The sequence below is a fragment of the Culex pipiens genome, chromosome 2 (assembly GCF_016801865.2).
Source record: "Culex pipiens pallens isolate TS chromosome 2, TS_CPP_V2, whole genome shotgun sequence".
NCBI lineage: Eukaryota > Metazoa > Arthropoda > Insecta > Diptera > Culicidae > Culex > Culex pipiens.
In genome coordinates this window covers 174,411,727-174,437,316 of record NC_068938.1, presented here as the reverse complement: position 1 = coordinate 174,437,316, position 25,590 = coordinate 174,411,727, and the positions used below count along the sequence as shown (strand labels likewise).

At 35.4% G+C, this 25,590-nt stretch overlaps 1 protein-coding gene across 1 annotated transcript in view; it reads left to right on the top strand.

The window, feature by feature from the left end:
• The window catches only part of LOC120416997 (transcription factor AP-2-epsilon), a 279,517-nt gene that overhangs the window by 125,954 nt on the left and 127,973 nt on the right, over positions 1 to 25,590 (top strand). The window lies entirely within an intron of this gene.

Here is a 25,590-nt window from a genome sequence, read left to right as displayed (position 1 = left end):
GGGTTTGGCGGCTTAACGATATCATATTCATTTTTTCCGTCGCCCAAGGACCCGCGGGGCTCGGCTGGCATTTTTGGCCGCCCGGGACCTGTTTTTGTTTGCAAGGGACGGAGCAAAGGAGACCTGTTGGACGAAGAAGACGACCCTGGTTGGTTTGGAAGCAATATTATTATTATTATCTACAAAATGTGCAATTTATTCAATGAGGCGCACTCGGACGCAACGTGCGCGCGGAGTCTCGGTGACGAGTGACGAGTTGGCAAGATTATCCCCTTTCATTAACATTTTTAGTCAAGTTATGAATATTAAACAGGGATAAGAAAAAAAGTTCTACTTGCAGGAGGAGCAATGGCGACTTTATATCACACAAGAAAATTGGTAACGTTCAGGAAAAGTCATACAATTTTGTAATAACTCAAATACACTTGATTGAAATACTTGCACATAAAAAGATACCAATGTTTTTTTCAGCAACATTAAAGGAGCCATTACACTACTGTAAACAAACTCGCACTTTTTCGTGTTTGACAGTTTGCCAAACTCGCAAACAAGGCAAAATGTATGCAGGCTGACGTTTGTACAAACAAATCCAAGCAATCAAAGCAGGTAAACTGGCAAACTGTCAAAAAGTGCAAGTTTGATTCCCGCAGTGCAATGACGGCTTAAGACTTAAAAAAAAATTGAACGGATTTTCTTGTTGATTTTGTGTTTTCACCAAAATTGTAAGTATTGTTTCGGGGCTTTAAAAAAAACACTAGTAACACTAACCAACAAAATTTCTGCGCTTGCTCAACTCGAGGGGAAGCATGAAGTTTTGGGTTCCCAGTAACACGTGCATTTTGAATTGTTTAAAAATATTTAAACAGGGCCGAATGGTTTTTCTCCAAAATATGTAGGAAGAATTAATACTGTTCGCTACTCTCAAATATTGCAATTTTTGCTTGTATGCAGCAGCGATGAATCTCCCTATTTCTCCATACAAATATTGGAGAAAACCCGTTCGGCCCTGTTTAAATATTTTTGCACAAGTCAAAGTGCACGTGTTACTAGGGACCCAAAACATCATGCTTCCTCTAAGGTTGCGCAGTCATTTTTGTATTTTTTTGTAGGTCAGTGTGATTATCTAAAAACTAAATTATTGTTAAATTCGACTTTTCACACAAAAAATATTGTGCAAAATAATCATTTGAAAATGATCGGTTTTGGACATGATTCCGATAGCAAAATTACCATCATTTGAACTATGGCACAAGTTGGTTAACAGTTGTTTGACAATGTTGCAACACATGATTTGCGAAAACTGTTCGGAAAATATTTACTTTAGAGCAATTCCAGCCCTAAACAGGATTTTTTAGTTACCTTTTCCTCAACCCTCTCCGATTTCAATGAAACTTTATAGACATGTTATCCTACGCCCTATATAAGCCATTTTTGTGTACATAGAGCCAGTTTCATTAGATAATGACACTTGAGAAGGGCGAAAGTGTTTAAAATATTTTTGTTTTTCGTAATTAAAATATTGCTGTATCTCGAAGCCGTTGGATCGTATCGTAAAATGGTCAACCACAAATTGCAGGTAATTATACAGACTTTCTGAAATGAAAAATACGCTGAAAGAAAAAAAACACGCCACTTCTATGAGATTTTTTGATTTTAAGGTTCAAAAGTTAAATTTACAAAAAGACCCACGAAAAATGCAACTCTCCTAAAAAAACACAAAAATCTTTTACTGAAACTGTTTTTTGACAAGTGCTCTAAACGTCAAAATTTTCATAAACCAAATGCGAGAATTGATTTTCCAGACAATTTTACATAAAGTCTTCATATTGACCGTTGTCCTAAGTCCAACCCTTGTGAAGATACAGCGGCTTTAAAAATAAAAATGTTGAAAAAATAGGTTTTTTGGTGGTTTTAGGCAATTTCTATATGCCAGATATGATTTTTCAGTTTCAAAAATATTTTTAATCGAAAAGCTCGTTCAATTTCCCATAAGTTTGACTTTGACAGCATTTGAATTGGAAGTATGGTCTCACAGATATAAGCTTAATCACATTAATCGTACCTTAACTTAAAAATCAAAAAATCTCAGAAAAGTGGCTTGTTTTTTTCTTTCAGTGTATCTGAATCCCAAATAGCCAAACTCATTACCTTTCTTTTGCGTCTAAGACAGCTAAAATCGGATGAAATGGCGCGGAGATGTGATTTTTTGAAAAAAGTGTTTTTTGCAAAAAATGACGAAAATTGCCATTTTTTGAACCACCCTAGCACGATGTAGGTCACCCTAATGGCCAAACAAAAAAATACGGGTCTAATTATTTTGGCCAAGGAACCCCCAGAAAAAATTTGAGCCCGATCGGAGAACTTTTTTTTGGGTTTAGGCTCTTTTCAATTGGAATTGCTGTATAGCTGTTTGACTTGTCAATCCAAGCAATTTTGTCGAAGACACCAAATTTTATCTCGCAATCTACGCCTTTTACCACTTAATTTTGAGATTAAATCTGAGCCAACCTACAAAAACTAGTTTTTTGAACGTAGCAATTCAGGGTAAAGTTTCAGAGAAAAGTTATGTTTTGGGAACTATTAGAGCTCTACAAAGCTTTTAGAGTTCTAACAAACATTTTTTTGGACTTATGAGTCAAAAGTTACAGCCATTTAGGGTAAAATAGATGCATAATTAAAACTTAAATATCTCGAAAAAGCGCAGGCTAACTTTAAGCATCAGATTGCTTTCAAAGAGATCAAGCACTACAATCGATGAAAAAATCTTAGGGGTATTTTTATTAAACTCGAGAAACCTTCATTTGTAAATGTCTAATTTTCAAGGGAAAAGTGTGTGGGACCACCCTAACGAAATTTTAAAATTGCCCAAGTATATGTTTTTCGATGTAATTTCCAGCTGAAACTGAATTTGTCCTCCTCATTGAGCCAAAGTGTAAAAAATTTCGATTTTTGGTAATATTTTTAGTTTTTTAATGTAAAATTATCAATTGCCTTTTCGTAATATACTCCAAGTTTAGCCCTTGTTTAATGCTAAAATTTGCATACGGACAGTATAGATAGATTTACATTCGATCGTCTTAGTTTTTCCGACCTCTCTTCGATTTGCGTGAAACTTTCTCCCTGATCACAAATCCGAGGTCCGTTTTTTGATATCTCATGATGGAGGGGCGGAACTACCCCTTTCATTCTTGAACATGCGAAAAAGAGGTGTTTTTCAATAATTTGCAGCCTGAAACAGTGATGAAATAGAAATTTGTTGTCAAAGAGACTTATGTAAAATTGGACGATTTGATGGCGTACTCAGAATTCCGTAAAAACGTATTTTTCATCGAAAAAAAACATTAAACAAGTTTTGAAAACTCTTCCATTTTCCGTTAATCGACCGTAATTTTTTTTTTTTGGAACATGACATTTTAAGGGAAATTTAATGTTCTTTTCGAATCTACATTGACCCAGAAGTTTCATTTTTTCATTAAAACAAAGCGCCCGCCGCGTGATTCAAACCAGCGACCTCTGGATTGTGAGTCCAGTGCGCGGTCTGATTGATCCACACGGGCGGCGAAAAAAGTGCTTTGATGAGTGCTCTAAAACCAATCTAAAACTTTGATGAATATTGTAACACTCTGAAAAATAACCCGAAATTTTAAAATGAAGAATTTTGTTCTGGAAGAAAAAATGACCCTTCTGGATCAATGGAGATTTGAAAATTTCCCTTAAAATTTTATACAGTCAAGTAACGGAAAATGACAGAGTTTTTAAAACTGTTTTAGTGTTTTTTTTTCGATTAAAAATACATTTTTTCGAAATTCTGAGTACGCCCTCAAATCGGCCGTTCAATTTTACATAAAAGTCCCTTTGACACCAAATTTCTATCTCATCGTTGGAGGCTGCAAATTATTGAAAAACACATCTTTTTTCGCATATCCAAATATTAAAGGGTCGTACCGTACTCCGTCGCGAGATATCAAAAACGGACCTCAGATTCGTAATCAGGGTCAAAATTTACCTCTTAGAACAAAGTTTCACGCAAATCGAAGAGGGGTCGGGCAACTGCTGTGTGAGTTGGCGGAGAATTATCCATGTAATAATGTAAGAAATGTTAAATTTGGATATATTTATATACATTACAAGAAAAAATAAATATTAATATTTGTAACATCATCATCATGTGATGCGTGTTCTTCGCCTCTCATAATACAATGTATTCATCCCACCCCTAATTACTCGCAACAATCGTGACTTCTCCAAGTCCCAAGAAACGCACTCATCCAGTACCTACTTAAACCAATCGGTGTAATACCTCAAACTGCTCATTTAGTCTTCAATTTTATTCCCATTCCATGCAGAAATAATAATAAAAAAAAAGCTTCAAATCGTCAATTATAACTCGCTTCCACAAACGGCAGTAATAACGTCCCTTTCTATTGGCCCGCATGCGGCCATGCCAAATTGCAGGACACCTCCGTCATTATGTCTCCCGCGCAAAACCTCGGAGTCGAGTCGAGTCGCAGAAATAAGGACCCGCAATTTCGCTCTTAATGCCTGCTTATCCGTCCCAGTTCGTCTAAGCCACCAGTCCTTGCAGTGCTGTGCTTCGACAGGCACTTGTATAATTTAACGAAAGAAAAGAAAAATAAAAGCGTCCCGGGTGCTCATTTGTGCGCGGGAGTCGTGACTCGAAAATAGTTGGAGGGAAAATCACACACCTGCAATTATCCTTACCTTGGCGCGCAAAGCAGAGTCAATAGCTTCTAAATTACACAGCAGCAGCAGCAGGCTGCGACCTGGTTCGAAGTCCTTGTCCTTCAGTGTTGGAACGACTTGAGATGAAGCTGAAGATGGAGGAGGAGCCTTCGGGAAATTCTAAGAGATCCCTTTGCCCCCTTCTGATCCAAATGACCAGTCGAAGCCCCACGTAATGAAAGCTTTTCCACATTAAAAGCAAATGGGCGATTAATTTGGTGGAATGAAAGTCGTGCAGAAGCTTTTCCAGCATTTCGTTACGTTATTTTCCTTCCTTTTTGTGGTGGAATATCCTTATTACTTTTCGCCACAGTTCAATAAAATAAGATTATTAAAAATAATGACCTGAAATAATTTCGAATGTGCAAACGGCTTATGTTTATGCGTTGTTAGAGGAGACTGAAATCATGTTCTTATTGTTGTTCAAAAATGATTAAAAATGCATTTGAGCAATACCTGTAGAAAAAATAACATTTGATATTTCATTTTGAATCTAAATAAAGTTGAAACAAATCTTCTTTACAATTAACTTTTCCAGCATCAAGTTTTCCGTCCCTCCCCTAACAATCGAATTCGAAGCTTCTTTTCATACCCCACAGTTTCCCTCCAAAACCAATCCAGCCTGCTTTTCATTGCCATTATCAATCTCCGGGGCCATTTGCCGATTTGGCCCCGCCGCAAATGAAGTCCCGGGCCCAAACGGCGGCAGGCCACGGGAGAATTATTATTGCCCTGCGTGCCTTTCCTCCACGTGTCCTCCATTTGGCCTCTCCGGTGGAAAATTAAACTTATCGAAGCAGAAACAACAGAAGAAAACAAAAAAGTACGAGGAAGCAAGAACCTTACAAAATGAAAACTAAGGAGCGGAGAAGAAAAAAAAAGCCCGCCAAGTCCAGATCCGAGGCGCACAATGGCCATATTGGTCCAGCGCAGGATCGCGGGGTGTATTATGGAGAGACCAACGCAATGCAACCCAGCGACGACGACGGTCGGAAAGCTGAAGCAATCAGCAAAATGTAAACTCGTGATAAAAATACCACCCTCCGGTTATCAGGATATTTTTCCAACTGTATTTATCTCTCGATTTCGCTGCCGTTGCTGCCGTCGTTGGGTGAGCAGTGCCTTGGATGCTGCGCTACAGCGTGCATTTTTCTACCCCGGATTGAGAGTTCTTGCTCATGCTGCCAAGAAATGCAGCAATGTGGTACCGGGAGTTACAACAGGTCCAGGAGGTTGGTTTTGTGTAGAGAAGCATGGTTTCGGAAAAAGTTTTATTTGATATTGAAATATTCAATTGATACTGAGTTTTCGCCCCTAACATAACAAAATAAATCAAAATCTTCAAAATTGATTCGTCAAATTAAATTTTCATAGAAAAAATTAGGACCAGTTTGACTACAGTATGTCAAAAGAAAGCCTTCCAAAAGTAAAAATAGTTAGCTAAGCTAACTACATTTGTTTCGTAATGTTTTGCATACCTCACTGAGGAGACCTCCTAGACCCAACATCATTTATACTTATCGAATAAAGAATCTCAGAATCTGGACAAGTGTCTTTGCGTGTGTGGGGATGTTGGGTGTGGTTAAGACTGACTATTTTTTTCCGGATGTGGTCAACTCGGCCCAGTTCCGGATCCTACAGCTTGGTATTGAAAAACGTTAAGTTTCGTTTAGTTGTTCAAAAGTTTTGTTAAAAAAAACAATTTACAAGACATCAAGAGAGAATGATTTGCAATATAACCGCAAATGACCGGGTCTAAATGCAGCAAGAGAGCCGCGTAAAGGGTTGCCATTTTCTTGATAAAAAGTCTGTCATTATTTGAAATCGGAAATCTCTATTTCAGAAGATAATTTCGTAGAAAAAAGGGAGAAGGCACCTACCACCTGAATATGATTAAATAGGGGAAGGTGGGGCAAGACGACCATATGGGGCAAGAGGAACAATCGCTCGAAAGGCCATAATTTTTACAATTTTGATTATTTCCAGTTTGAGGAATTGTTTCTAGCAATGCAATTAACTGATTCTACTACCACATATCCGCCAAAACGACGTACACGCCACGGGGCGTAAGATTTAATGAAGTTTTTCTCTAAACCTTTGTTTTCTTATAATATTTGGAATGTACAAAATAAGGCTTAGGGTTCGTTTTAAGGCTCATTTTATCAAAATGCTATTTTTCCTAGATCAGTAGTGTCCCTACCAATGTCTTGCACCTTTTATAAAGTATGATTTAACTTTTAGTTATTTTTGTTGAGAGTTTTAAAAAAATCTTAATCAGGTGGGGCAAGTGTACCATATGGATTTTTAGTATGGAAAAAAATACGAATTGCTGCAACAGCATATATTATTGGGTAAAAAATACATAAAAATTGATAAACAATTGTTAAAAAAAATTGTCCATGCAAAATATAGTGATATTTTTAAAATTTCCTTTTTTTCATCTGAGTAATATTTTTTTAGTAAAAACGATCAATTTTTTAGTAAAATATTATTATTTAATCTAAAAATGAAAGCAAAGGTTTCAAATACATTCTAATCTGATGTATCTAAGTGATAACAGTTCACTTGTTAGCCAAATGACATGTTGTTACATGCATTGTTCCTCTTGCCCCAACTGGTTGTTCGTCTTGCCCCACTAGTTGAGAAGAACGTACGGAAAATCGAAATTTTTAAAATCATTTTTTTACATTAAAAAAACAGGATTTTTTAAAAACTTTTTCTATCAAAGTCTTAGTTAAGACCTGAAATAAGATGATTATGAAAAATCCGACAGATTTTTTTAACGTTTTTGATGGGTTATAACGAGCATTTCCTTAGCTTTTTACACTTGCCCCACTTTCCCCTAATATTTTTATACGATAATACACATTTTTATCTGTGATAATTTTGTTTGAAACCTTTATATTATTCATAATAAAAACTTGAAACGAACATTTAAGTTTTCAAATATCTAGTAAAATATGATTCAATGATTGTAAAACTTTAAAAAATTTAGTTATATTACAAATTAATTTTGAACTTCAAAACAATGATAAAATTTTGTATAGAAAAAATTACCACAAACAACAATCAAAACTGCATAAATTTGTTCACTATTAAATTCAGTTTTAAGTACATAAAAAAGCCCAACCCACTTATGTGGTTGTTACATTCCTTACTTCTAACCAAAACGAATCACAAAAAAAATCCGGAGGAATTATCATTTGATGTGTTAATCTTTTTAAAACCCAAGTGCCTGATTTTCAAACTTTCAAGCTCATTTGTGAGGTCTTTTGAAAAACTATGTAACGAAAGGCCGGATGAGAGACACAAAATTTGAAGTGAAATTGTTTTTGAATAAAAAGGATTTAGGCAGTTGCAAATATGTTTCAAAGTTTCAAGCCCAAAATATCAGGGGTAATTTTTTTTCGAAATTTTAAATGTTTTAATGGAATCAGAAGCGCAATTTTCTATGAAATCGGTCTTTTTTTTAATTTTAATTTTTGTATTTTTTATTCCGGTTGAAACTTTTTCGGTGCCTTCGGTAAGCCGAAAGAAGCCATTTTGCGTCATTAGTTTGTCCATATAATTTTCCATAATAATATTGCGTAATATTCAATGTTCAACCCATTTGAAATGTTAGTCTTGATTTAAAAATTATGAAAATAATGTTTTCGAAAAGATCTGAATTTCACAAATGTTTCAAACTTTAACATTGTAAATCGGACCATTAGTTGCCGAGATATGGACATTAGAAAATGGTGGGTTGTTTGGGTGAGACTTAGAAAACATCAATTTTCCTGTTTTTAAACCTTTGCATGGCAATACCTCAGCAACTAAGGGTCGTATCAACTAAGTTTATAAAAGCTAAATATAGAGAATTTTCTCAGCTTTAAATTTTTTTTTCAAGAGTGAGCAAACATGTGCACTAATTAAAAAAAATCAAAAACTGCTACTATTTTCAGAAAAGTTACCTAAAAATGGCTATAGCTTGAAAACGGTGAACATTAGTACATTTTGATTGCAAATTTGATTTTGCATCGAAAAATTTTTGCGATCAATATTTCAATTTTTTGATAAAATCAGTATTGATTCAAAAATTCATAACTAGGTCAAAGATTTTTGGCACAACCTAGAAATTTCTGAAAAGGTGGCATATTATGTCTCCTAAAACATATAAAAAAAATTAGTGCTTTTTTGCTAAAAAGTTAAATTAATAATCACCATTTATTTTTTCGTGTATCATTTTTCTTCAGTGTAGTCCTTATCCATACGTACAACTTTTCCGAAGACACCAAATCGATCAAAAAAATCTTTCCAAAGGTACAGAATTTTGAACTTTTATACAACATTGTTGTATGGACAGCTGCCAAATTTGTATGGAAAATTATACGGACAAATTAATGATGCAAAATGGCTTCTTTGGGCATACCGAAGGCACCAAGAAAGTTTCAGCCGGATTAAAAAATCGAATAAACGGAATCTCAGAGAATTGCTCAGAAGTCTAAACAGCTGAAAATAATTTTAAATGCATTTTCAAGCGTATAGAACCACATTTTCAATTATTCAAATTTCGGACACTTAATAGCATATCATTTTAGTTTCAGTTGACAAAAAATCATGTGATAAGTTGGAAATGTATAAATATCATCTGGATTTAGTATAAACAGTCCATTTTAAGAGAATGTATGCAAAATATGTCTTTTCTATCCAGTTTTCATCAAAATTTCAAGTTTCAAATGACTTGTTGTGCTTCAAATCCCGGACACTGATAAAAGCTGATTCGAAATCCGGACACTTTTGCTTCGAATTCCGGACACTCGTTTTTGCTTATGATTCGCACAAATTTAGATTGCAATTTTAATGAAGGGCCACTTTAGGTCTCAAATAAGCTGTTAACATTAAAACATTTGATATTTTGCATACAATTTTGCTAGAATTGAAGAAAATCAAAACCATAATTTTCTGCTTTGCCTTCCCGGTGCTTATAAAATATTTCGGTGTAATGTTTCACTTTTTTGATAAACTCATATTTTTATTTTATTTTATTGTTTTTGCATTTTTTTTTTTTTTTTTTTTTTTAATTTATATTTATTCAAATTTCTTTTCCATGTACATTCATTCAGTTAAAATATTATTGAGTGTCCAATCACAAACGATGACTTTTCACCTCAATTTTAAATACTAGCAACTTTCATTTATTCATGAAATATTGTAGCTTTCGCTATTCAGTGATTTCAAATGTAGGAGGTCCTACATGTACAAAAGGGAAAAGGGATACCTTAAAACTAACTTATAAATTATATAAAGAGCGGATCAATGCAACTGAAGACTGCAATGATTTTTGTCGAAATGCATCAATTATCTTATTGGACATAACATCCAAAGTGTCAACTTCGGCTAATTGATGAAGTTCACTGGTGCTGAACCAGGGAGGAAGTTTCAGAATCATTTTCAGAATTTTGTTCTGAATCCTCTGAAGTTTTTTCTTCCTGGTTAAGCAACAGCTTGTCCAGATCGGCACAGCATAAAGCATGGCAGGTCTGAAAATTTGTTTATAAATTAACAGTTTATTCTTGAGACAAAGTCTAGAATTCCTGTTTATAAGTGGATACTAACATTTAATATATTTGTTACATTTAACCTGGATACTTTCAATGTGATCCTTGTAAGTAAGGTTTTTGTCAAAACCAAGTCCAAGATATTTCACTTGATCCTCCCACTTTAAATTTACCTCATTCATCTTTATAATGTGATGACTTTTTGGTTTAAGAAAATCAGCCCTTGGTTTGTGAGGGAAAATAATAAGTTGAGTTTTTGCAGCATTTGGAGTAATTTTCCATTCTTTCAAATAAGAATTGAAAATATCCAAGCTTTTTTGTAATCTTCTTGTGATGACACGAAGGCTTCTGCCTTTGGCGGAGATGCTTGTGTCATCAGCAAAAAGTGATTTCTGACATCCTGGGGGCAAATCAGGCAAGTCAGAAGTAAAAATATTGTATAAAATTGGACCCAAAATGCTTCCTTGAGGGACGCCAGCACGTACAGGTAGTTGATCAGATTTGCTATTCTGATAACATACCTGCAGAGTACGATCCGTCAAATAATTTTGAATAATTTTCACGATATAAATCGGAAAATTAAACCTTTTCAATTTCGCAATCAAACCTTTATGCCAAACACTGTCAAATGCTTTTTCTATGTCTAGAAGAGCAGCGCCAGTAGAATAGCCCTCAGATTTGTTGCTTCGAATTAAATTTGAAACTCTCAACAACTGATGAGTAGTTGAATGCCCAAGGCGAAATCCAAACTGCTCATCAGCGAAAATTGAATTTTCATTAATGTGCGTCATCATTCTATTAAGAATTATTCTTTCGAATAATTTACTAATAGATGAAAGCAAACTAATGGGCCGATAGCTTGAGGCTTCAGCAGGATTTTTATCCGGTTTCAAAATCGGAATTACTTTGGCATTTTTCCAACTACTGGGAAAATATGCCAAATCAAAACATTTGTTGAAAATTTTGACCAAGCAACTTAAAGTTGCTTCTGGTAATTTTTTAATTAAAATGTAAAAAATGCCATCCTCACCAGGGGCTTTCATATTTTTAAATTTTTTGATAATAGATTTTATTTCATTCAGATCCGTATTAAAAACTTCATCTGATGAAAATTCTTGTTCAACAATATTCTGAAATTCTATTGAAATTTGATTTTCAATAGGACTCAAAACATTCAAGTTGAAATTATGAGCACTCTCAAACTGCTGAGCCAGTTTTTGAGCTTTTTCCCCATTAGTTAATAGAATATTATCACCATCTTTTAAAGAAGGGATGGGTTTTTGAGGTTTCTTAAGAACCTTTGAAAGTTTCCAAAAAGGTTTGGAATAAGGTTTAATTTGTTCGACATCTCTTGCGAACTTTTCATTTCGCAGGAGAGTGAATCTGTGGTCAATAACCTTTTGCAAATCTTTTTGAATTCGCTTCAGTGCAGGATCACGAGAACGTTGATACTGTCTTCGGCGAACATTTTTCAGACGAATCAGAAGCTGAAGATCGTCATCAATAATGGGAGAATCAAATTTGACTTGGACTTTAGGAATAGCAATATTCCTAGCATCCAAAATTACATTAGTTAAAGATTCCAAGGCTGAATCAATATCAGCTTTGGTTTCTAAAACAAAATCATGATTTAAATTATTCTCAATATGATGCTGATACCTGTCCCAATTAGCTTTGTGGTAATTAAACACAGAACTATTGGGTCTGGTAACTGCTTCATGAGAAAGTGAAAAAGTTACTGGAAGATGATCAGAATCAAAATCAGCATGAGTCACTAAAGGACCACAATACTGACTTTGATTTGTCAACACCAAATCAATTGTTGATGGATTTCTAACAGAAGAAAAGCAAGTTGGCCCATTCGGGTATAAAACCGAATAAAGACCAGAAGTGCAATCTCTGAACAGAATTTTACCATTGGAATTTACTTTTGAATTATTCCAAGATTGGTGTTTGGCATTAAAATCACCGATGATCAAAAATCGAGATCTATGCCGAGTAAGTTTATTCAAATCCCCTTTGAAATAATTTTTATTTTCCCCAGTGCATTGGAATGGCAAATATGCAGCTGCAATCATAATTTTCCCAAAAGAAGTTTCAAGTTCAATGCCCAAACTTTCAATAACTTTTAACTTAAAGTCACGTAAAGTGCTATAAGTCATACTACGGTGGATAACTATTGCAACTCCACCGCCATTTCGATTCATTCGGTTATTAGTTATAACTTTATAATCTGGATCACTTTTCAAATAAGTGCCAGTTTTTAAAAATGTTTCGGTTATAACAGCAACATGCACGTTATGAACTCGTAAAAAGTTGAAAAATTCATTTTCTTTCGCTTTTAAAGAGCGAGCATTAAAATTCATAATATTGATGGAATTACTTAGATCCATGATTAAACTTCAGGGTAAGAACAACATCATTCGCAAATTTTAATCCAATCTGGATTGCTTCCATCATGGATGTAGCATTACTCATTGTTTGAATCAAACCAAACAGTGAGTTTTGCAAAAAAGTCATTTTTTCAAACGTAACATCGCCGAGATCAGAAGATCCCAAAGCGTTGCCAGCAGAAAAATTTTCAAATGAGATTTGAGGTACCTGCCCAATTTCAGAAAGATTGGTAGAGGATTTAAAATTCGTGGATGAACCCGAAACGACGTTAGCATAAGAAATGCCATTGTTGTTACCTAACTTTTCCACGGTAGGGGTATTTCTAGCATTGTTCGAGTGAGACAGCACGAACGTTTGATTTAAAGATGCAGGTACAACCTGACTTTGAGAAAATTTCGGTTTGGATTTCGGCTGATGCTTAGCACGAGAATCCAAAACCTTTTTTCTGATGGGGCAATCCCAGAAATTTGATTTGTGATTTCCACCACAATTTGCACATTTAAATTGGGTGACTTCTTTCACGGGATAATTGTCCTTGTCGTGAGAAGAATCCCCGCAAACCATGCATTTTGGAACCATCGCGCAATGATCAGTACCGTGACCGAATGCCTGGCAACGCCGGCACTGGGTCAGATTCTGGCCATTACCGCCATGTTTCTTAAAATGCTCCCACTTTACCCGTACATGGAACAAAAACTGAACTTTGTCCAAAAGTTTCAAATTGTTGATTTCATTTCTGTTGAAATGAATCAGATAAAATTGTGAAGTCAAACCAAAGCGAGAAATATTCCCGTTTGATTTTTTCTTCATTGGTATTACTTGGGATGGGGCAAAGCCAAGCAACACCTTAAGTTCGTTTTTGATCTCATCCACCGACAAGTCGTTGGAGAGACCTTTCAAGACCGCCTTGAATGGCCGAGCATTCTTGGTCTCATACGTGTAGAAATTGTGTTTGTGGTTTTTCAAATAACCAACAAAAGTTTGGTGATCTTGTAAAGATTCCGTCAACAAGCGACATTCTCCTCTTCGACCAAGCTGGAACGAAACCTTCAAATTGCAAGTTTCCTTGCAATTCTTCAGTTGCGTTCGAAAGCTGGCCAAATCGGAGACGGAAGTCACAACAATTGGCGGAGCCTTTACTCGTTTCTCGACGGCAGAAGGCTCAGTACGAGGAGAAGGTTCCTTGTCATCAGTTTCGGATAAAACACCGAAACTGTTTGTCAATGGAATTGGAGGATTGACCTCACATTCAGAATCAGAATCAGACCTCAGAAGAGGCTGTTTTCTTTTTCTGTTTCCGTTAGCCGGTTTAGCGTTCAAACGCTTCACCGACGTAACGACCAAATCTTCAGAAGATTTGCGTTTACCTTTGTTTTGACGCATTTTGCAAGCAAAGTTCTCTTAAAAAGATGGCTTCGTTTGTAAAATACAACAAAATTTTAGGCGGGGTTAGTCTTGAAAAGACTGTTTAGAATTTTGGAAAATAACTCAGGTAGTCTTTAAAAAGACTGTGAATTTTGTTTTGAAATAACTCTGAGCTTAGGTAGTAAAAAATACCGCAGCTCTAGTGTCCGTTCACCACGAAGGTTCGCAAGACACTGTTTTTTTTTTTTTTTTTTGCATTTATTACAGCTTCCAAACCAATTTGAAATCAAAGTTGATGTTGAAATCTATCACATAACTCAGTTTGATTTTTTATGTAGTTCAAAAAAACGTTATTTTCTGATAACAATAATCTTCAATAATTACATATTTTGAACACCAATGATTGCAAAACAACTGAACTGGTGTACAATGCATTTTAAAACATTTTTTTCATCCAAATGTGCCCTGTAATTGAAATTTTTATATTTTGTATTTTTTTTACATATATTTTTCTATTTTTGAAAGAAAAATTGACACTTGCACAAAATTATTTTTTCTCTCATTTCCAATTTTAATGTTACACACACTGTCGTTAGCAGTAGGGTAATTCTCCGCCAACTCACACAGCAGTTGCCCCGACCCCTCTTCGATTTGCGTGAAACTTTGTCCTAAGGGGTAACTTTTGTCCCTGATCACGAATCCGAGGTCCGTTTTTTGAAATCTCGTGACGGAGGGGCGGTACGACCCCTTCCATTTTTGAACATGCGAAAAAAGAGGTGTTTTTCAATAATTTGCAGCCTGAAACGGTGATGAGATAGAAATTTGGTGTCAAAGGGACTTTTATGTAAAATTAGACGCCCGATTTGATGGCGTACTCAGAATTCCAAAAAAACTTATTTTTCATCGCAAAAACACTAAAAACGTTTTAAAAATTCTCCCATTTTCCGTTACTCGACTGTAATTTTTTTTGGAAAATGTCATGTTATGGGAAATTTAATGTACTTTTCGAATCTACATTGACCCAGAAGGGTCATTTTTTCATTTAGAACAAAATTTTTCATTCTAAAATTTCGTGTTTTTTCTAACTTTGCAGGGTTATTTTTTAGAGTGTAACAATGTTCCATTAAATTGTAGAGCAGACAATTTCAAAAATTTTGATATATAGACATAAGGCCCTTATGTCTATGTATCAAAATTTTTGTAATTGTCTGCTCTACAACTTTGTAGAACATTATTACACTCTAAAAAATAACCCTGCAAAGTTATAAAAATCATGAAATTTGAAAATGAAAAATTTTGTTCTAAATGAAAAAATGACCCTTCTGGGTCAATGTAGATTCGAAAAGAACATTAAATTTTCCATAAAATGACATGTTCCAAAATTTTTAACAGTCAAGTAACGGAAAATGGCAGAATTTTTAAAACTTTTTTAGTGTTTTTTTCGATGAAAAATACGTTTTTTTGGAATTCTGAGTACGCCATCAAATCGGGCGTCTAATTTTACATAAAAGTCTCTTTGACACCAAATTTCTGTCTCATCACCGTTTCAGGCTGCAAATTATTAAAAAACACCTCTTTTTCGCATGTTCAAAATTGGAAGGGGTCGTACCGCCCCTCCGGCACGAGATATCAAAAAACGGACCTCAGATTCGTGATCAGGGACAAAAGTTACCCCTTAGGACAAAGTTTCACGCAAATCGAAGAGGGGTCGGGGCAACTTTTCCCGATTTCGTGTGAGTTGGTAGAGAATTACCCAGTACTACTTGTCCTCTCTTTACAGTCACAGCATTCTGATTCGCTCAAAAGTGTAGCAGAGCCAGCATTTCGACGCTGTCGCGCAATCTTGTCGTACGTAGCTTTTTGACGTTTCTATAAAACGCGTTTTAATGTTTGAAAGAGCATGCAATGTAAATAACAACAAACACGATAAGTTGACCAGTCTGTGCAGCGTCCCAAAATTTGGTTGAATTTATACACCGGAGTTCCGAGTAATAATTACAAACGTTTACGACAGTCGGGCTTACACGGGCGTCAAACGCGTTCTGGCCTGAAATCCCTTTGGCCAGTTGTCGAACTTACAACAATTTCAGGGTGTGCCAAGATAGTACGACAAGTTTGAAACTTGTTCCACATGAAAAGTGACTACGATGCACGAACTTTTGTCAGGGTTGAAATCGAATATTAGGGATCTGTGAAGGTCAAAAAGTGAGTCTTTGTCAGCTGCACAAAACGGCGTCCTTAATTTGGCCCAAAATGCACGTGTGACAAGTTAGCACGACAACGACGGTTTATTGTGTGTAGCTATTTTTAAACGATACAGCTCTATAACAGGATAAAGTGCCTTCCAAGGGTTGCTCCTAGTGCTGCTTCAACGATCGCGGAGGAGTAATTTGCTCACATCTCGCTTTTTTTCCACTCTCGTAACACACTCTGAAATCGTTTCGTTTTCTTTAGCACTGCGGATATTTATTTCAGAGTGCAGTGCAGTGCTTCTCTTTCAGTAAGTATCTTCACCCCGGCAAATGGCTGCAGAAGAACCGGGTAATTGAAGTGATTTAATTTTCAACTTATCAAATTGTTTTTACCTTGAACCGTCGCAAGCGTTCTCAAGTGAGGAGATTCTACACAGGACGGTTAGTGTCGACACTGTTATTGAGGTTAGGTGGCGAAGTGGTGTCAGTTTGAATATATATTGAAATAAGTTTCTATCAATCAAGTTAAGTGATGGCTATAGGTTGAAGAGCAAGAAAATAAGACAAAGGAATTTGAAAGTTATTGCTACTTAAACTTTTACAATTTTATGTTCTCATTGTGGGTAAAGCGTCATAATTTGAAAATTTCCCATCTTCTTAAACGAATCTGCCTTAATAATCTCCCTTAACACCCTTAAAGAGCAGTCTATTACGACGTAGTTCCCCTTTAATTGCCGCCATTTTTCCGATAACGAATATGAGCCGCCGTAAATTTTCCTCCACTTTCCAGCAGCAACAGCAGCAGCAACAACAACAAGCTCAACAACAATCAACGAAGCACGTTTACTTCTCCACTCTTTCATTGGGGGAAGTAGGATCGAAGGAAATTCCCGGAAAAGTGGTGGAGCTAGACCGGAGACCCTACTGCAGGAGAGGGTGAAAAAGCAAACAAAGCATATCTTGCCCTCTCCGATCTAGGACCATTTTCCTTCCCCACCGTCATGAACTGAGCAATAAAGTGCAACGATTTTCCCCGACGATGAGATTTTCCCTTTAAATTTTACGACACCGGTTGGTTGGAGTTTGGTCGCTACAAAACGGTAGTGAGTCTCGTTGATGACTTTAATAAATCTCGTTCCACCCCGAAATTGTTGTCGTCGTCGTCGGCGATGTCGTCTAGATGAAAACTTGGACTTATTACAGGCAACGCCATTCACCCACCCACCCACAGCGACCCAATCAGTAGAAGCGAGAGTAGAGTGTTTAACTTTTCACCAACACCATCGATGAGGGAGTTTCTATGTGCGGTGTTTGCTTTAAATGTTCGATAGTGGCTGCGAAAGTTGTTGAGATTATTATGATAGAAGATGGTGAATAAAACTTTAACTCGAAAGTTTTAAATTAGGATAATCTTTGGAAAACATGCCACGAACTACGATTAACTTTCAAAAATCGTTTAATTTGCGTTCAAAAAGATCAGAATGAACATTTAGTTCTTCACAAGTTATTTTTCTCTGACGAATGTATGACGAAAAGAAATAGGAAGAAGGATATCTTTCCTGAGCTCTCGTAAGAGCGTGATTGAGGTTTTAAAATGTATCAGTTTTTGAAATTCAGTTGAAAATTTGATTGCATTTATTACTAGAAAACGCACACAATTTAAATTGTCAATGCTTCCCGTGAAATCAAGCTTCAAAGGCTTGCCATTAAAACAGCGAAAAACGAACATTTTGTTCTCTGAAGTAAACGAATTGTTAGAATAGTTTATGGCAGCCCTTTCTTCCGGTGAAGGAACACCAAACAGAGCATTGTCAGAAAAAATAAAATCTTTCATTTAATTGTCTTATAAACTATATTTGATGTATATTTTTGGCAAAACTGTTAGGTAACGCGTTTAAAATGTTGGGCAATTGTAAAAATATTTTATAAAATATTTTGTCCATTTCCAAAGTAAAAATGTTGTGTTTTTGTACTATGGACAAATCTGAATAATTTTAACTAAATTTTTACAATTGTATTTATCAAACTTAATCTGGGCAGGATATATTCAGATCGTAAAGTTATTTTTGTATTGTTAAATAATAACATTTGAGTAAGGTAATTCATGTTTTTTCAACACAAAAATTAAACTTCAATCTGATGGATTTTCTTCTCAAAACTTTCAAATTCACAAACTGATTTTTTAAAGCATATTGTTTCATCGTCTGAGATCGTTAATTGAAACAAAAATATCATAAGAAATTTTGAGTTCTTAATAATCATATAAATAGTTCCTAAATTTACATGAAATCTCAAAATTATGTGGAAATTGGATTTGCCAAAAAATGTTGAGGTTTTGGAGTTTTGGTATCTTCAGAAAAGTTATTGCATATAGTATGGGGCAACTTTAGGCTTGATTGAAAATTAGGGTGGATAATTTTTATGGTAATTTAGCAAATCTAACTTTTCTTGAATATTTTTGCAAATTTATTTTACCTCTAGAAATGCATTGTGAATTTCATCAAAGCAACTTTGGCCAAGTCAAGAAAAAAATCGCGCAATTTACGCCTTCTGAGACTTTTTTTCTTTGAATTTATCATGAATCATATTTGGAAAAAAATTGAAAATTTAAAGCAAGATGATCGTAAATCTTGGCAGGACTCGAATTGATAAAGGCAAGTCAAAGCTTAATTAACTATTTGACAACATTTATTTGTGTTTTTTGATAAGGCTTTTTTTTGTTATTCTTTTGTGACGAAATGACCTACTCACCATAACCAAAAATAAATAAATTCAACTTCTTAGCACTTGTATTGAAAAGTAATACTTTTCGTTTTGGTTTTTGAGTTGACCAAATTCACGGACGCCAAAGTAAATCAAGAAATCAACCGTTTCACTGAAAAAATCATTCCAAAAGTGTTATTCGCGATTGCTAAAAATGTTGTTTGAAACTCGTTTGCACCATTTTGATAACTTGTTTCTATTTCGATTTTCGGTCACTCCTACAATAATTATATTTAGGGTTAGTGATTTTCTACGTTTTCGCGTATGGCGTAAAATTTAGTAATTTCCGTAAAATCCCATGAAATTTAACCATTTTCTTGAGGGACTATCCAAAACCACGTGGACACTTAAGAGGGGGATTGGTGATTGTCCACGATCCATGCAAAATATATCCATAAAATAATATTCAACATATATTTCATCCATAATGTCTTTTTACGACAATTATATTTGTTGAAAAGTGTGATATCAACATTTGCAGAAAGATAAATAGTAACTTGAAGAAACTTGTACATAAGTTGTCCTGAAAAACTATTAAAAGTTAATATTTCCAAAATCTCTAATACAAATTTTGATACCATTTTATTTTGAAGGTACAAGTACAAAAGACATGAGAAGATTAAAACTCGGTTTATTTAATATGTGATTTTGATCTTAAAAATCCTGTATCCCATGAAATATTTACGAAATTGATGATTTGGTAAAATGGTCCCCGTGGAATTGGAAATGAAAAGAATATATTTTCAATTTAAAAGAGCTATACATAGTTATAGATTATAAATTTGCTTTATTTTTCAAGTGAATCTTTTGTAGGGAAAGAACTTGTTTTGCAAAGCCTATTATAATTCTGGTTTACACATTTCATGTTAAGGACATTCGTACGTAAATAAAAAGAACATAGAAATTTAAAAATAGTAGTTTCTGCAACAAGTTGCAAAAAGAGGATTTTTTCAGCACGAGTCGTACATTTATCCAACGAGGTTCTCCGAGTAGGATAAATACGAAGAGTGCTGAAAAAATCAAGTTTTACAACGAGTTCCATACAACATTTTTTGCAATTCCAAAAAACACATACTGAGTGAAATTTTATGTCAAATTTTCATGTATTTTGTCAATAAATCGTTTAAATCAAAAAAATGTTGAAAAGTTAAACTTTTCAGCACCCATTTGAGTGCTGAAAAGTAGAACTTTTCAGCATTTATTTTGAAAAGTGTTGCTATTCGATTCTGTTATTTTTGGCACAGAAAAGTAGGCTATTTCGTCGTTCAAGAATGACAGGAAAAGTAAGTAGTTTCACGACGGAATTGCAAAAAAAATATTAACGTTTAAATAGTAGTTTATGCAACAAGTTGCAAAAAGAGGATTTTTCCAGCACGAGTCGTACATTTATCAAACGAGGTTTACCGAGTTGGATAAATACGGCGAGTGCTGAAAAAATCAAGTTTTGCAACGAGTTCCATACAACATTTTTTGCAATTCCGAAAAACACTCATTGAGTGAAATTTTAAGTCAAATTTTCATGTATTTTGTCTATAAAACGTTTAAATCAAAAAATGTTGAAAAGTGTTACTTTTCGAAAAAAAAGTACTTTTTGCAATTCCGTCGTGAAACTACTCACTTTTCCTGTCATTCTTGAACGACGAAATAGCCTACTTTTCTGTACCAAAAATAACAGAATCGAATAACAACACTTTTCAAAATAAATGCTGAAAAGTTCTAACTTTTCAGCACTTGTTTTGAAAAGTAACACTTTTCAACATTTTTTTTATTTAAACGATTTATTGACAAAATACATGAAAATTTGACTTAAAATATCACTCAGTGTGTGTTTTTTGGAATTGCAAAAAATGTTGTATGGAACTCGTTGCAAAACTTGATTTTTTCAGCACTCTTCGTATTTATCCAACTCGGTGAACCTCGTTGGATAAATGTACGACTCGTGCTGAAAAAATCCTCTTTTTGCAACTTGTTGCATAAACTACTATTTTGTAATTTTAACATGAAAATTTAATTAGATTCTTAATTAGATTCAAACAAAAGTTATCCGAAAAGGCACTGATTATCACATTGTTTCGCATAAGACATCATGGGCATTTTTATATTAAAGTGCCAATAAGTAGAACAAAGAGTTAATTTTTATAACAGTGGAAATCTAATTACACTAACAAATAAGAAATTTAGGAAAAATCACATTTCCTTGTGAAATCAAATGCATTGTATTAAAAAAAGAAATTTTATTTTCTATACAAATTTGTTGTAATACAATCTGAAATCAGCATTCAAATTTCTCAAGTAATGTTCCGTCGGAAAAACGTTTCCCCGATCCAAAACTCAGCTGCCGTCGCTTCAAAGTTGAACATTTCATCCCTTGCCTGAGTCGAACCTAGAGAGAGCAGCAAACTCCAAGATTTCGCAACCCCTACCAGAACGGGTAGGGGGATGATGATGATGGTGATGCTGGCAAGAAGAAAAAGTCGAAGAAGATGCTACCGCTCGGGGTTGGCTGCCGCCGCCGGGGGCTTCGGAAGGGGGTAGTCGTAAATTTTCCCTCCTAGCTGTATGTTGTGTGCAGATTGTTGCCTGGGTATGTGTGCGTCTGCTTGTCTTCCCTTGTCGGCGGCCCTCCTGGCAGACGGCGTCGGGGCTCGTCCTTTCGGAAGAGGCTGTCTGACCAACACAAGGACGCTTGCTCTCGGGAGATACACCGTACATAACCCCCTGAAGATGTCCAACAAAACAAACGTTGATTGTGTTAGTGTTTGAAAAAGAAAAGAGAGGGAGCGTGCGGAAAACCCCGTCAGATTGAGAGGATGAGCGATGCTGCGCTTTTCCAGCGGAAAGTTGTAAACACTGTGAAAACACAGTCAAGATTTCCTCTCCCTCTCCTTGGACGCGCCTGTGTCAGGTCGGAGAGGGTATTGGCTGCTGGCGCTTTGAACCTTCGGGGTGTGCGCGCTCTCTCGCTTCATTGTGCGAGAGAGGATTGCAACCGCAGTGAGAAAGAGAGGGACGGCAGGAGACACGCGTCGAGGGAAAGAGTCAAGTGATTTCGTTAGTTTGCTCATGGGGATGATGATGTTGATGTGTTGCCGATGCACGATGCTGGTGCACGACGACGACGACGGCCACACGAGGTTGAGGCAAAATGCTGCCCGGAAAGCATTAAAGCGTGCTGCCAGAGTCTGCTGTGCTGTATGGGGTGCACGGGGAAGTTGTTTGTTGGTGGTGGCAGATTTGTGGAAGATGTAACTTTGTTTTAAAAAGTTGGTAAACGATTTGGCACTCATGACATACTAGATATTCTAAATCATCAGGGTTGTTCAAATTAGAATCGTAGGAATCGAACAATTTCCACTTCAGTTTGGGCAGTGCACCTACGGTTGTTAGCAATGTGTTTACCATGACAATTCGCAGACTACACTTGCTGATGTTCAGCGTTACTGCTTGTCTTCACTTGGCCGGCAAAGTTCAATTGCATTAATGCGTCTGACATATTCAGAATTTTTTGAACACTGTCCAGACACAATTATCAGAAGCCTCGACTATCCGAAGTTTCGATTATCTGAAGTTCGATTATCCGAAGGTTTGTAAGCAACTTCGGATAATCGAATCACAAACAAAAAAAATGTATTTTGTTATTTTCCTAATTTAAACATCAAATTCGAGTTCTGCATCCCAATTTTAGTCAAATTTTAATGGTTGATTGCCTGTAAAATTGAAATAAAAATGCATTTTTGTCAATATTTCATCATCGCAATTTTGGCCGCCATCATGGATTCAAAAAATTTAAATCTCTTTTGAGTAGTTTAAGGGTCATACCAAACTTAATATGGCCGGTGCAAATATATAATGGCCCATGACTCTGACCAAAGTCGACCAAAGGGGGTGGGGCAAAAAAATAAATAAAAAGTATAAAAATTGAACCCATGGTTTCATGGTTAATGAAAAAAGTTTTTTAAAAATCGTTATACACCTGTCAAGTTGTTTTGACATCATTAGTTTCCAAAATATCTAAGCACTGATTTTTTGCGAAAAATTAAATTTTTGCGGTGTTGTACATTGGAAACTCATAAAAATTCAAAACAATTATAAATAGGCCCAAACATGCTATATATGATTATCACTGCAGAAAAATGCATTTTAGATTGTTTTCAGTTTATTAGACTTCTATTTTTATGTAAATTTTGAATTCTTTTGGAAAAAAAATTCAGACCAATTTTGAAGAGGGAGGGGGGCGGCACAAATATTGAAAAATATTTGCAACGGCCTAAAACAACGAAAAAAATCCGAAGTGAAATTTTGCCAAGGACTTCGGATAATCAAGTCTGACGCTTTTTAATATTTCCCCAATTCCAAACTGTCTAAACTGTTGCCAAAATAAAATATTAATAGAAATGCAATGAAAGAAATTACTCTTCTAAACTTTGTTTTGATAATATCCCGAATGAAATAAATCACTGGAGCGTTATGTTCTATTATTGGCAGAAGTTCATGATTTGTTATGGGGATGCCTGTATGAGTTGAGATTTGTTGGAATAAATATCAGTTTGCTATGAATGAAAATTTCATCGAAAATATAACAAAAATTGTAGAATACCTCACTTCAGTTATGTTGGTTTTATGTACAGTAAAACCTCTTTTTACGCGATTCGTTACGTTTTTCTTATTTGTGGATTTCTCTGGAACGAAGCAACATTTTTACAATTTTTTAAAGCAATTTGTCGCAAAAAAAGTTAGAAAATAAAAAAGAAAACCTACGAATAATTGAACATCAGATACACGAAAGTTTGAATAATCGAGTCTGGGCGTTATTGGTTATTCAAAGACAAATATCAAATAAACCAAAACGAATATTAAATATTTTGAGGGATTTTGATTGGTTCGGCTCCAGCTAAATTATTTTTTTATAAAAAGTTTTGAACAAACAATTTTATCGCAAATATGAAACTTCTGACGGAAATAAACGTAAAAATTTAGAAAAATGTGAGTCTGTATGAGTATAGCAATAATATAAATACTGGATACATTACTAAATAATTTCTTGTGATAGAAAACATGACAAAATGATTGTGACGTATTGAAAATTAAAAGAATGTGAATAAACCATATAAGATTTTTTTTGCAAACACTTTCAAAAACATTGCATTTCTTTTGCATCCTCATGAGGGAAGTGAGGTAAAATCTTTAAAATGCTATTTTCGTTAAAAATTGATCAATTCTAGCTCATTTAGTTAAATACATTTGAAATATCTTTGGAAGCATGTGCCATAAATTAATGTTATTGTTTTAAACAAAGCTAGTACAAATTTTAGACTTATTCACAAATTTTGAATTTTGGAATAGCTCATCAAAAATAGATACAAAACTTTAAGAAAAACAATATTTCATGAATGTAATGGTATTTGTGTTTTTACGGAAGCATAACTGCATTTTATGATACTAAGGCCGTTGCAAATATTTTTCAAAATTTATGTCGCCCCCTTCAATATTGGTCTGAAAAATCAGGGGGCAAAAAAAAATAGTTTTCCAGGAAACGTCGACATTTCCTTGAAAATAGAAGTATAATCAACTGAAAACAATCTAAAATGCATTTTTCTGCATTGATAATCATATTTAGCATGTTTGGGCTTGTTTAAAAATGTTTTGAATTTTTATGAAATTCCAAAGTACAGCACCGCAAAAAATAAAATTTTCGTCAATACTTAAATATTTTGGAAACTAATGATGGCAAAACAACCCCCCCCCCCCCCCCCCCCCTTGACTTTGGTCAGAGTCGAGGGACATAAGCTTCAAAAAATATTTGCAACGGCCTTATTATTTTAAAAATAATGAAAATAAGGCTTGAAATTTTAAATTTAGTTTTTTTCATACCACTCCCTCGATCTTGAAACGAATACTAAAAACTTAAAATAAAATGTGTACCAGTCTAATCCTGCTTTTTAAGAAAGCAAATAAAAACATGTATAATAAGGCCGTTTCAAAAACTTTGCAAACTATTACAATTCATTTCATGTTTTTGGTGACCTGTAAAACCCAATTATGCACCAAAACCCATTCAATAAGGCAAATCAAATTATTCTCTCCACACACTCTCACAGCGTTTGCATCCTTGCTCAGGCTCCTCTCACTTATCAGCAGTCCCCATATCGTCGGCACAGCCTAAAACATAAAACTCCCGCTGCCTACTGGCTGCCATCCGATGCTTCCGATAGACACTACTGAACCTGACTAACCAACAGCCTGACTGACTGTGCAACTGTGCCTTTACGGGCACATCTTGCCGGCGAGAACGAGACAACCGTCCCTCCTCTCGCTCCTGCTGATCTACGAGAGTGAGCGAGCGAGCAACAGAGCGCGATAGCATCGCCAGCATTTTGCCGCCGTCCGAAGTGGCCCCGTGAGTGGGGAGAGTAGGCGTTTCCAGAGGCGTATTCCTACCCTCCGTCGACGGAACGTGACCAGGGCCGTAAGGCTGGAACCTTGCGTGTGCGGCTGTGTGAGTTGGCCTTTGTTGATTCCGCCAGCAGCAGTGCAGTACGGTTGTGTGTGCCACTGTGTACACAGTGTACCTTGGGCCGGCTTCGTCTCCCGTT